Genomic DNA, 14,217 nt, shown 5'->3' on the forward strand with positions numbered 1-14,217 from the left:
CTTTCTTTGTAACATCTTTGATAGGTTTTGTTGTTAGGGTCACACTGGCCTCATAATAGTTCCTTCTCTTTTTCTTTTAGAGATACTGATAGCAGAAAAGCATATAAAAGGTGTTTCTTGTCATTTGTCATCAGGGAAATGCAAATAAAAACAACAGTTAGATACCACTACACACCTATTAGAATGGCCAAACTCTAAAACATTCACAACACCAAACACTAGTGAGGACGTAGAGCAACAGGAGCTCTCATTTATTGCTGGTAGGAATGCAAAATTGTACAGCCACTGTGGAAGACAGTTTGACTGTTTCTTACAAAACTAAATATACTCGTACCATATGATCCAGGAATCCTATTCCTTGGTATTTACCTAAAGGAGTTGAAAACTATGTCCACACAAAACCCACACATAGATGCTTATAGCAGCTTTATTCACAGTTGCCCAAACTTGGAAGCAATGAAGATGCCTTTTCAGTAGGTGAATGAATGAACAGTGGTACATCCAGACAATGGAATATCACTTAGCACTAAAAAGAAATGAGCTATTAAGTCATGAAAAGACATGAAAGAAACTTAAATGCATATTACTCAGTGAAAAAAGCTTATCTTAAAAGGTTGCATACTATATGATTTCAACCGTATGACATTCTGGGAAAGCTGAAGTCTGTAGACATTAGTAAAAAGATCAGTAACTCCTGGCTACCAAGGGTTGGGGAAAGGAGGGATTAATAGAGCACAGAGGACTTTTAGGGCAGAGAGACTATTCTGTATGATATTATAATGGCAGACACATGTCATTACAAATTTGTCCAAACCCACAGAATGCTATGTTGGGGTGGAATGCACAATATTAAGAGTGAACACTGTGGGCTTCTTTGCTGCTTTTCTGTAGGACTTTCAAACTTCCTTTATGCCTCTTTCTGAAACACATCAACCCCAGCTGCATCTGGTATTCCAGGTGAGCATCCACTATAGTTATCTCCAAGAAGAAAGACTTTCTTTTGCTTCTCCTAAGGTCCTCTTTTGCTCAAAACACATAGCAGTGACAGATAGAAATATCCAAATTACATTCTCTGATGGCAGTATAAGTCATTTAGTACTTCATAGCAAAAAGATTTTAAAAATATACAAATGGGGAAACTAAAAATCACATTAAAAAACCAAACTGAAAACACCCTTGGTGAGATATTTATAAATTTTGCCTGAGTCTTTAAAAAGCTAACAGGTAGCTAATGCTTCCAATTCCTGGCCAAGAAGAATTTATGGAAAAGATTTCAGAAGACTTTTTAAACCTCCAGATACATTGGGCTGGGAAATCCTGGCTCTAAAATTCACTAGCTGAGTCAATTGGACAACTCGTTCAGCTATCGTTTCTAGTCTATAAATGCAGACATTCCTTGGTCTTCAAGAATTTTTCCCTAAAGTACTCACCTTGGCAGGGCATGGTGGCTCACGCCTGTAATCCCAAACATTGAGAGGCCGAGGCAGGCAGATCACCTATGTTGGGAGTTGAAGACCAGCCTGACTAACATGGAGAAACCCCATCTCTACTAAAAATACAGAAATTAGCCAGGCCTGGTGGTGCATGCCTGTAATCTCAGCTACTTGGGAGGCTGAGGCAGGAGAATCACTTGAACCCAAGAGGCGGAGGTTGCAGTGAGTGGAGATCACACCATTGCACTCCAGCCTGGGCAAAAACAACAACAAAAAATACTCACCTTGCAAAACAAAAACAAAAACTATATATATATATATATATATATATATATATATATATAAAATTTTAAGACAGGGTCTTGCTCTGTTGCCCAGACTAGAGTGCAGTAGCACAATCACTGCTCACTGCAGCCTCTACCTCCTGGGCTCAAGCAGTCCTCCCGCCTCAGCTTCCAAAGTAGATGGGACTACAGACACATGCCACCACACCCAGGCAACTTTTTTAATTTTAATTTTTACAGATGGGGTTTCACTATGTATCCCAGGAAGGTCTTCAACTCTTGGGCTCAGGTGATCCTCCCTTAGCTTCCCAAAGTGCTGGGATTACAGGTGTAAAGCAGCTTGGCCAGCTTGAAAAGTACCTGGATTACAGGCGTGAGGTGGCAAAGTACTCTTGTTATTTTAAACTTCCTCTGTTCTCACTAAATCCGCTTCAAACCTGGATCTGTTCGACTCCATATCCCTTTCCATTTACCCTGTTATAATTTTGTTAGTTTATTTCCTTTTAGAAAATATAACTTGGGGAGTTGACAGTAGTGGTGGTCCTGAGCACATCCCCACTTGCCCTCATGTAAACCCTTGATTTCCTCAAAGAGGATCCAGAAGAGGAATAAATGGGCATGCAGTGTCTGTGAGGTAGGAGACACTGCCTGCTCTATGTGGGTGTGTTAAGTCTTCTTGGCCACCACTGCAAATGGCAAAAGGGGGCAATTCTTCCTGCCCTTGAGACTGAGGACCAAGGAAGAGAGAAGCTTCCTCCAGGTAACCTGGCAGAGAAGCAAGATAACTGGCAGCAGACTGGCCCATGGGTGTAGGGACACCTGAGAAGACGGCCTTTGTCTTCCACCACCTGTGGGTCCCCATTGTAAGGATTCTCCACCCACCAGATCCGAGATTGAACCAGCCAACAAAGAAACAGGATACCACATGTGATGGCACCTAGCAGCCAGAGAGAGGAAAAACCAAGAGAACGAGCACACGCTTGAGGAAATACAACTGCTACAGGAGACAGATGAAAACCTAAGTTGAAAACAAAACAAACAAAAGCAGCACTTAAAGAGCTCAAGTGCATCTGCAAATAATAATCCTAATTCATTAATAGTAAAAACACATGATTTCTCATTAGAAATTTTGCAGGTAAATTAAAGGAGAGAATGGTCACTGATGTGAATTAGTGGTCTGGAAATTCATGGACGCAATCAAACAAAAATGTGAGAAGTTGGAAATCATGACAGAAAATGTAAGGGATTTGGAGGCTATCTATTCAGGACATTTAAAAGACAAATAATAGGAGTTTCAGAAAGAGAAAGCAACGTTTTGAAAGAGAGAAAACACTTTTTAAAAAACTAAACAAATGAAACCTTTCACTTGAGGAGAAAGACTTGAGTCAGTAAACTAAATGATCCATTGAAGAGAAATCACAAGTGTATGGGCATAGCATAGTAAACCCCCTAAATTCTAGGGACATTTGGAAAATCGTAAAAGCTCCTAAGCAGAAAGGACAAATTATCTACAGAAAATGCATAGCCTCAAATGCTTGGTTATTATTAAAGTAATTAAAAATAAAAGAACTTAGAATTTCATTTAAGAAATTATAGAGATCAATTTTTAAAACAGAATAAAGGAATAAGAGTTAACGAAGATAAAACAGAAAGTAAACAAACACAAAAAGAGTAAGGATAAGTTTGTGTAAAAGCGTCTTTTGAAAAAGATTAATAATAGAAATAAATCCCTCAGGAGCCTGATGAGACAGAAGAGAAAGTCAAAGAGATAAAGTAGGCCGGGTGCGGTGGCTCACGCCTGTAATCCCAGCACTTTGGGAGGCCGAGGTGGGTGGATCACGAGGTCAAGAGATCGAGACCATCCTGGTCAACATGGTGAAACCCCGTCTCTACTAAAAATACAAAAAATTAGCTGGGCATGGTGGCGCGTGCCTGTAATCCCTGCTACTCAGGAGGCTGAGGCAGGAGAATTGCCTGAACCCAGGAGGCGGAGGTTGCGGTGAGCCGAGATCGCGCCATTGCACTCCAGCCCGGGTAACAAGAGTGAAACTCTGTCTCAAAAAAAAAAAAAAAAAAAGAGAGATAAGGTAAAAAAAATGAGAAAAAAAAAGCGAGGGAAATTTTTAACATTAAGGAAATATTTATCTCTCTAAAATCTATGACAACAAATTTTAAAACCTAGAGGATAATAGAGCAAAATATAAATGACTAAAATGAACCCAAGAAGAAAGAGTAAATCTGAATAGACTAATTACGACAAAAAAAAAGGGCAGTAAGAGAGCTACCACTTAAATAGGCACCAAGACCAAATGGGCTCCTAGACTGGGTGCTATCTAATTTCTGAAGAACTGATCATTTCAATGCTATTCAAATTAATCCAGGACAGAGAGGAAACACAGAAAAGTCTCCAACTCATTTTACATAGCCAGCACAACTTTAATGCCACAGCCTGATCTAGTAGAACACAGAATAAAAAATTACACATCTATATCACTTTCAAATATGATGCAAAAACTTCTAAACAAAATATGAGCAGACATCAGCAAGTTCTCAAAATTGGTGCACTAAGATCAAGCAAGTTTTCTCAAGGAACGTGAAAGTGATTTGCTTTCTGAAAATCACTCCCAGTGACCATCAGCACAATCTATTACGTCAACAAACTAAAGGATAAAATCCATAGGATTCTATCAATAGATTCTGAAACCTTGAGAAAAACTCAACAACCATCTCTAACAAAAACTCAAGATAAATAATGAAAGTTTTTGATCTACTAAGGCTAATTCACAAACAAACCACAACTGTCATTTCAAATTATAAAACAGTACACCGAACCATTTTCGTTAAAACCGGGAACCAGTTATTCAAACTAGTTCCTAAACAACTGGCGTAGACATTAAAAAAGGTATTAAAACCACATTTTTGCTGATGACATAATTGCATAACTAGAAATCCATGAGATTCTAGTAAAATATGTACTAGATTCACTTAAAAACTATTGGTAAAATGGTACTATACAAAATAAATATTAAAAGATAGTTTTTCTTTGCTCTAGCAGTAAGTTCTTAAATGAAAATAGGAGAAATTCTATAATAGTGACACAATGTATGTAAATAATGGGAATATATTTAACAAGAGGTTCACAGGATCTATAGAAAAACTATAAAATCTTATGAGCAGACATTTAAAAAAGATCTGAACAAAGTTGAATATAACATTTTCTAGTCTGAGATGACTTAACATCATAAAAATGTTACTTGTCCCAAAACCAATGCATAAATTTAGTTCAATTCCAAATGGAATCCTAAAATGGTTTATTTTAATTGTCTAAAACATCTTTAGAATTTATGTGGATGAAGAAAATGCCCAAAAATATCCAAGAAAGGCATGGGAAAAAACAACCACCAGTGTCTGGTTAGGGAGAGCAGGGAGATTGACTTTGGGAATATCAGAGGGGTGTATAAAGCCATGGTACTCAAATGAATATGCTATGACATGGGAACAAACAGATTAGTGAGTAGAATAGAGAATTGGAAATGGCCACAGTATATATAAGAATATATGCAATATAAGAATATAGTAATATTAATAGCAATAATATCAGAGCTCAACCAAAAAAAAGCATATTACCATGTAGAAAGGTGGGAAAAGATATGAACAGACAGTTCACAGAAGACCAACTCCAAATGTAACAAACACATGAAAAGAGGCTCTAAAGCACTAGTAGTCAGGAAATTGAACATAACAAGAGCAATGAGCTGTCACTTCATACTTATCAAACTGGCTGAGAAGAAAGCTAACACCTATTGCTGTCTGGGATGTAGAGAAAGGAAGAAAAAAAGATACTGTCAACATCACTGGTGGGAGTGTGAGAACTTTTTGTTGTTGTAAAACTGTCAAGCAACGTCCCATAAAACTACAAACATTTACACCTTCCAACCCAACAATCCCACTCTAGGGAATCTAGCCCACAGAAAGAAAATCACCAGTCATTAAGGAAATATGTAAAAGGTATTTCCTGTCATATTATTTGCAGGAGGGGAAAATATTCAACTGGAAACAAAAGAGATGCTTATTACAGGGAAATGGCTAGATCAAGTATGCAATACCCTTACCAAGGGGTAAAAGGCCCACATTATATACATAAATGAAGGTTCTGTCGGGTGACTTGGAGGGATTTCTGCAAGATGAAAGTGTGTTTAATAGGATTCCATTTTTGTAAAACAACCAAGAACAAAACAAGCATTAAAAACTCATGTGTGGAGCCAGGCACGGTGGCTCACGCCTGTAATCCCAGCACTTTGGGAGGCCGAGGCAGGTGGATCACCTGAGGTCAGGAGTTCGAGACCAGCCTGGCCAACACAGTGAAACTCCCATCTCTACTAAAAACACAAAAATTAGCTGGATGTGGCAGCAGTTGCCTGTAATCCCATCTACTGGAGAGGCTGAGGCGGGAGAATTGCTTGAACCCAGGAGGCGGAAGTTGTAGTGAGCCCAGACGGCATCATTGCACTCCAGCCTGGCAGAAGAGCAAAACTCTGTCTCAAAAAAAAAAAAAAAAGCTTTTGTGGTGCGACACTGGAATTAAATCTGCAGAGAAACCCTCATCATTTGTCATTTGCATTCCTAATAGCTACAAGAATAAGAGCAAAAAGTAGACATTCTGAGTTCCCATTTCAAGAAAAATTGTATTTTTTTCTTTCCCTGAAGCATTTTTCTTATTTCTATCTGAATTCAATGGGGCATGTGATTTTCATTTTAACAATTCAAAACTAGGCCGGGCGCGGTGGCTCACGCCTGTAATCTCAGCACTTTGGGAGGCCGAGGCGGGCGGATCACGATGTCGAGATGGAGACCATCCTGGTCAACATGGTGAAACCGCGTCTATACTAAAAATACACAAAAATTAGCTGGGCGTGGTGGCGGGCACCTATCATGCCAGCTATTTGGGAGGCTGAGACAGAAGAATCCCTTGAACCTGGGAGGCGGAGGTTGCGGTGAGCCAAGATCACGACACTGCACTCCAGCCTGGGCGACAGTGAGACTCGGTCTCAAAAACAAACAAATGAACAAAAACAATTCAAAACTGTTTATTGCTGTTTCAGAACTTGAAAGTTTGGAATCTTATACTCTTTTCCTGGGTTTTTAGTTGGATTTAAACTTGTTACGACCCTCCCTTTTTTTTTTTTTTTAGATAGAATGGTGTGTGTTCTTGTTTCCTATGCCTTTCTGAGTGGTGTTCAGTTGTTTTTTGTTGTTTTTGTTTTTGTTTTGTTTTTCTGAGACGGAGTCTCACTGTGCCGCCAGGCTGGAGTGCAGTGGCGCGATCTCAGCTCACTGTAACCTCTGCCTCCCGGGTTCAAGCAATTCTCCTGTATCAGTCTCCCGAGTAGCTGGGACTGCAGGCGCAGCGCCACCACGCTCAGCTAATTTTTGTAGTTTTAGTAGAGACGGGGTTTCACCATGTTGGCCAGGATGATCTCCATCTCTTGACCTCGTGATCTGCCCGACTCAGCCTCCCAAAAGTGCTGGGATTACAGGTGTGAGGTGTTCAGTCTTATGTTTATACTTTTAGCCACAACAGAACATGTTTCTGAGAGCAAATTTTACAACAACTCAAATATTCCATGCTAGGCTAGAGTTAATTATCATAAAGGTCTGTTATCTCATCTGATGGATCAGCAAAGGCTTCCTGGAGGAGGTGTGCAACACATAGTAGGCATTCAGGTATTTGCTAATGAGGACACTTCTAAAATGACCCTTAGAAGGCAAGCAGGAATTAGGCAGGCAAAGAGAGTTGAGAGAACAGATGGGTTATTTCAGGCAGAAAAAAAACTAGTCACCGCTGGCATTTATAACAACTGGCATTTATTGAGAGTAAATACTAATAACCACAACTGGCATTTATTGAGACAACTGGCATTTACTGAAAGTTCACTATGTGCAAGGCAGCTTGCTAAATACTTTATATGGATTATTAACTCATAGGCTCTACACATTAACCCTATTATCTCCAAACCACAGATGAAGAAACAGGCTTAAATTGAGTGACCTACTCAGGGGTCAAGGCCTCTAAGAACACAGTAAGAGGTGGAGCTGGGATTCAAACCTGAGTCTGTGTATTTCCATAGTCTGAGGTTTTAACCACTGCAGGGCACAGCCTACCCTAACAGCAGGTGTAGAGCCTGGGTTAGGTATCCTTAATGTAATGGGTTACTTAACAACTCACCCAGGCATGGCTATCCTACCTGTTTCTCATTTCACTAGCTGAAAGAATTTGGTAACATTTTCACACCTGCACATTTGTGTGCCTTGACCTCTAGAGCTTTTAGAAAAGTGTTCAGTGAGGCAATTCCTGGCATTAACTTCTAGGTGTTCCCAGTATTAATACTATTTTTATTCAACAAAGAATCTGTGTATTCTTTTCTGCTTTTAGAGTTTTAAAGACACCAAATTCTACACGGAAAACATTTCTCCCAAGGCAAATCAGTAAATAAAACATGTTTTCTTTAGAAGTTTTTTTTTCTCTGAAAATCTACATAATGTTAGTAGTAGTTTATCTCCACTAAAACTGTTCTTAAATATATATGGCTTATAAAACACTAAGTGGCAAGATTTCCATTCCATCCAGAGTAAAGCTAAGGTAGTCAAGCTCTGCTTCATTTTCATCTCTGTCTTTGAGTGGGTTTATTTGTTTACCAAGAATGAGTAATAAATTAATAACTAGTAAATTTAGCTTTTTAGCTAAAGAAAAATCAGGAATTTACTTTAAGATACCATAGTATCTTGTATATCCTAAAGGAAGAAAGTTTATTTTGGTTTCAAAAGAGGCTAGAAAAGGGACTGGGGAAAAAAAGCAGAAACCTACATTATTCTGGAGCCATATGTCCTTTGTTGCTGCTTCTCTCTGTTCATCTGCTTCATTCTTTCCACTTTAGATCAACCTTTTCTCTTTCACCACACAAGGACCCCTTAGCAATTCTGGATGACTCCCAGGTCAACAACGTACAATCTAGTTGGACTCTCAAGTTTCTTGGTTCAAATGATCTGAAAGGTGAATCTGATTGGCCACTGACCCACTAATAAATTGCCTCCCCTACTTCCAGCCCTGTCTACATAAATGTGATCAAGGAGGTGTGGAACCATTTAGTATGTAACATGTAGGCCCCCTTCTAGAGCCTTGGAGAGGATGGATTTCTAAGAAGAGTCAATGAGGTTAGAGTTAGCTGCCATTAAAGTAATCATCTGCAAAGAGTAGTAATAAGAGTAGTTCCAGCTACTTGGGAGGCTGAGGAAGGAGGATCACTTCAATCCAGGAGTTTGAGGCTGCAGCAAGTTATGATCGTACTACTGCACTCCAGCCTGGGCCAAAGAGTAAGACCCCCTTTCTAAAAAGAAAAAGAAAAAAAAAAGCGTGGGACTGTCCATTAATGGATGAAGGAAGTGTGGCACATATACACAATGGAATACCATTTAGTGTAAGGTTTGTTCTTAGGTTCTTGCCAAGTTTAAAAGGAAGAAACTGAGGCCAACACAAGAAGGTCCAATGTGAAGGAATTTATTCAGGCTCCCGGGCGAGGTTCTGCTGTCCGACAGGAAGGGCTGGAGAAGTTGTGCGGACTCCTCTCAGACGTGGGGTTTTATAGGGAGTGGAAGAGCTCGATTGGTTGTGGGAGAGCAGGACTACTATTGGGTAAGGTTACAAGCTTTTGTTTGCATACAGGACTTGGCTGCTATTGGTTAGAATTACTCAGCTGCTATTGGCTAGAAAGACTCGGCTGCTATTGGCTAGAAAGACTCGGCTGCTATTGGGTAGAATCACAAGACCTCACTTGCATACTGGGTTCTTTAAGGGAAAGCCAGGCTGTGCAAGAAAGGGAGAAGGGAACATGCCTGAGCTTGTCCGAGCTTTCGGGAGAAGAGCAGGGGGGTGTGCGTCCGAGCTCCTGGCAAGGCAATCGGCCTTACATTTAGCCTTATAAAAGAAAGGTGCGGGGCTCTTCCAGCTACAAGGAAGGATTGCTTGAGCCCAATCCTCCTACAGGGAAGGATTGCTTCAGCCTGGGCAACATAGCCAGACCCTGTCTCAAAAAAAAGAAATCCTGTCATTTGTGATGATATGGATGAACCTGGAGGACATTATGTTATGCCAGGTGTAGAAGGGTAAATACCACGTGATTCTTATGTGGAATCTTAAAAAGTTGAATTCATGGTAAGTTCAAGAGATCTGTTGTATACCATAGTGACTATAGCTAACAATACATCGTATCCTTGAAAACTGCTGAGAAAAGAGATTTTAAGTGCTCTTACCACAAAAAATTAGTTTGTGAGGCAATGAGTTTGTTAATTAGCTTGATTTAATCATTCCACAATGTATACATAATTAATTAATTAATTATTTAACAGACAGGGTCTTGCTCTGTCACTCTGGCTGGAGTGTAGTGGTTCGATCATAGCTCACTGTAACCTTGAACTCCTAGGCTCAAGTGATCCTCTTACCTCAGCCACCGGAGTAGCTGGGACTACAGGTATGTGCCATTACACCAGGCTACATATTTTTAAAAAGCATGCTGTACACCATAAATATATACAATTTTTATTTGTCAATTTAAAAAATAGTACCATTTTTATAAAATTAATCAAGGTTAGACTTTCCTGTTAAACTGGATATATACAAATGTAATGCAAAGAACTTGAAGATGCCTCTGTGATACCTTCCTGGATTCATACATCCAAGTCCATAAAATTCAAATATGGCTCTTTGAATATGTATTTTAGTCCATAAATAATGTTTTTTTCTTTCTTTCTTTTTCTTTCTTTCCTTTTTTCTTTTCTTCTTTCTCTCTCTCTTTTCTTTCTTTTTTTGAAACAGAGTCTTGCTCCGTTGCCCAGGCCGGAGTGCAGTGGCGAAATCTCGGCTCACGGCAACCTCCGCCTCTCGGGTTCAAGCAATTCTCTTGCCTCAGCCTCCCTAGTAGCTGGGATTACAGGTGTGTGCCACCATACCCAGCTGATTTTTTATATTTTTGGTAGGAATGGGGTTTCACCATGTTGGCCAGGCTGGTCTTGAATGAACTCCTGACCTCGTTATCTGCCTGCCTCAGCCTCCCAAAGTGCTGGGATTATAGGTGTGAGCTATCACTCCTGGCCCATAAATAATGTTTTCTTTAAACTGTACCTGATTTTAAAATGTAATTCATTCATGTACCTTAGTCACAGATTCATGATTTGAGAACAACTTTTAGTTTAAAAATGTATTAACTCTAACAAGATTCAAGAAAATTAACATGCCTACCCAGTGAGTACCTGAGTTGCAGCAGGTGATCCATACATGCTTGTTGACTGAATGTCAAGTTTTGCTAGCCTTTTAAGAACCATACCACACTGTTAGAAAATCTGACATAAAGGGCCGGGTGGGATTGCTCACACCTATAATCTGAGAACTTTAGGAGGCCAAAGAGGGAGGATCACTTGAGCCCAGGAGTTCAAGACCAGCCTGGGCAATACAGTGAGACCTCATGTCTAAAAAAAAAAAAAAAAAAAAAAGGAAAGAAAAAGAAAAACTGACACAAGTGTTTTGGTGTTTTGTCTCCTGTCTTATTTTATGTATTATGCCCTTCCTTGATTTTCCTGTGTCCTACTATCCAAACATGTAACAATTTTGTTCAACATTAGCACCATATCATTTTATAAAACTCACATCGGCCAACTTCCCTGGCAAGGCATTGATGGAGGTGAATAAAGAGAATAGTGGAAAGTTTGAGGCTTAATATATATATATTTTGAGATAGTCTTGCTCTGTTGCCTAGACTGGAGTGCAGTGGTGTGGTCTCAGCTCACTGCAATTTCTGCCTCCCGGGTTCAAGCGATTCTCCTGCCTCAGGCTCCCAAGTAGCTGGGACTACAGGTGTCCACCGCCACACCTGGCCAATTTCATTTTATTTTTGTATTTTAGTAGAGATGGGGTTTCACCGTGTTGCCCAGGCTGGTCTCAAACTCCTGAGCTCAGGCAATACTCCCACCTCGGCCTCCCAAACTGCTAGGATTACAGGCATGAGCCACTGCTTGGGCCTGAAAATAGATTTTTTTGGGGATTGCCTGTAGATTTTGGTTATGGCCTCAGCTCACTTGCTGTTATTAGCAAAGGCTCATTAATGGTTGCCTGGCTGGATTTTCTCTTCCTCTCAGTTCTGTCATCTTTCAAGTGAATTTCATAAGAGCTGATGCTACCAAATTGATTTCTAGCCTGGACTCCTGGTAACAGTCCAGGGGGTGCCAAGCAGAAGAACAACCGAGAACAACAGAATGGCATCTTTTTTCTTTTCTGGTATCCCCTACTCTGACAGCTCACCTGAGGACAGAACACCTGTTTCTCCACGGTTGTAATGTGGTATCATTTGATACTGTAGTGACAGAGTCCAAAGTGTCAGTTTAGGTTAAAAACTGTCTTTAGTAGCTTTCATTTCTATTTTTTCACTTGTCTGGTTCTCTTTATTTTCTATTTTTGTTTACATGTTTGCATCTTGATTTCTATGTTGTTTATGTTTAATATTTTCTTCTTCTGAGATTCTTGAAGTGCGGTGATTATTCTTTTATCAATCAATGAAGCTATTTGGGAGGTGACTGGTGAAATTGTGCCCCTCAAAGCATAGTCTTCAAACCCGAGGACTTAAATTATATTAGCAAAGAACCTTTGGTTCTAGTCACAAGCTATACTTAGCGAATTTTTAAATTACAAAAATTATAAAATTCTGCCAAATTTTAGTCTCCATCAGTTTTTTAAGCATTTCCATTAGCAAAACACGCAAACAGGCCTACATCATTGCAAATTTAGACAAATCCTATAATACCAGTTGGACTTCTCCTGAACTCTGTCCCCATCCCCACTCAGCATGGGCAACCTCTCTGTAGACAGCTCTTGTGTACGTGCTTTTTATATTGTCAGATTATCCTTCTTGCCGAGGCTGTTGATAAATCTGAACACATGATCTTGAATATTTGTTTTCATCTACTTAATACTGTGTCACCTTCAAAACTGTACCAATTCTCTTATTATATATACTCTCAATGGAGTATTTATCATCTTTAAAGAAACAAGTCACTTAGCAAAGATGTTAAGGCTTTTGGCATCTCATAAACACCAAGAGCCTTGGGGTGCGCCTTCAGGGCAACAGACAGATACATCCCTTCAACACGTATATCCACTTACTCGTTTATTATCACTGTCTGCCCAAGCTGAATCACAGAGCATTCACCATGCTTCTTGTTACATGGGTGCCCCAGTAAACAGCAATAACTGTGAGAACCAGCAAACGAGTGGAGTGCATTTTCCTGTTTTACTGGAATTCCAATTTATTTGATGAATACTTAACTCTTGGGGACAATGGAGGTGTGGCCTTGCCTGAAGGCTGGAGAGTAGACTAGGTCTCTTATGAGGATAGCGCTGATATTTGATGGCTCTTTGCATGTATTTTGCATTGATTATTTTCCTTTGGAGCCTTCTTTTAGAAGTCTCCCCATCTCATGAAATTCTTCAAACCACAAAGACTCTATCTTAAAAATAAGGGCATTAGGCTGGTGGCCCACGCCTGTAATTCCAGCACTTTGGGAGGCTGAGGCAGGAGGATCACTTGAGTCCAAGAGTTTGAGACCAACCTGGGCAACAATGGAAAACCCTATCTGTATAAAAAACACAAAAATTACCTGGTGCAGTGGCCTGTGCCTGTAGTCCCTGCTACCTGGTAAGCTGAGGTGGGAGAATTGTTTGAACCTGGGAGGTCGAAGCTACATTGAGCTGTGATCACCACTGCACTCAAGCCTGGGGAACAGAGTGAGACCCTGTCTCGAACAAAACATAACAAAAACAAACAAACAAAAGAAAGGCTGTGGTTAATTCTTTCAAAAGCTAAGTGGAGCCCACATTGGCACAGGTGCCAGCTACAGTGTCTGTGGAATCAGAAGCATCATCTGATGTTATAACTTCCGGCCTCTTGCTCTTTTTCTTCTTTCTCCTTTGCCTATTCTTCTGTCTCTCTATATTACCTTTTTGGTTGCCAGTGCCTTAGATTTGCTCATGAGCATTTCTAGGTTTTGTAGTTGGCACACAAAACCAAAGAACTGAGTGTCTCCGAGTTTGAGTTGTAATTCTCCAGTTAAATTTCTTTCTTTGAGATTTATTGCTGTATTAGGTTACTAAAATATTGTAATTCTCACTTAGGGTATGACTGTATTTTATTCTAATACTGAGTTGAAAAATTACCATGGCCTCATATCTATATATCTACATCTGTGTATTGTAAAGGCTCACAACTCGTATATGGTATAAATTGAGCTTTAGAGCAAAATTTATTCAAGATAATATTTGTCATGTGTCTTCATGTACCAGGAGTGAGAATACAGTGGTGAACAGACTGAAAAGTCTATGGATTCCTGTAGTGGGCATTCTAGGAGCAAAATGGCTGCATAATTCATTTGCTCCATAAGTCGGAGAGAAAAATGATGGT

This window comes from Aotus nancymaae, unplaced genomic scaffold (genome assembly GCF_030222135.1).
Source record: "Aotus nancymaae isolate 86718 unplaced genomic scaffold, 86718_ANA_hifiasm-v0.15.2.pri h1tg000036l, whole genome shotgun sequence".
NCBI lineage: Eukaryota > Metazoa > Chordata > Mammalia > Primates > Aotidae > Aotus > Aotus nancymaae.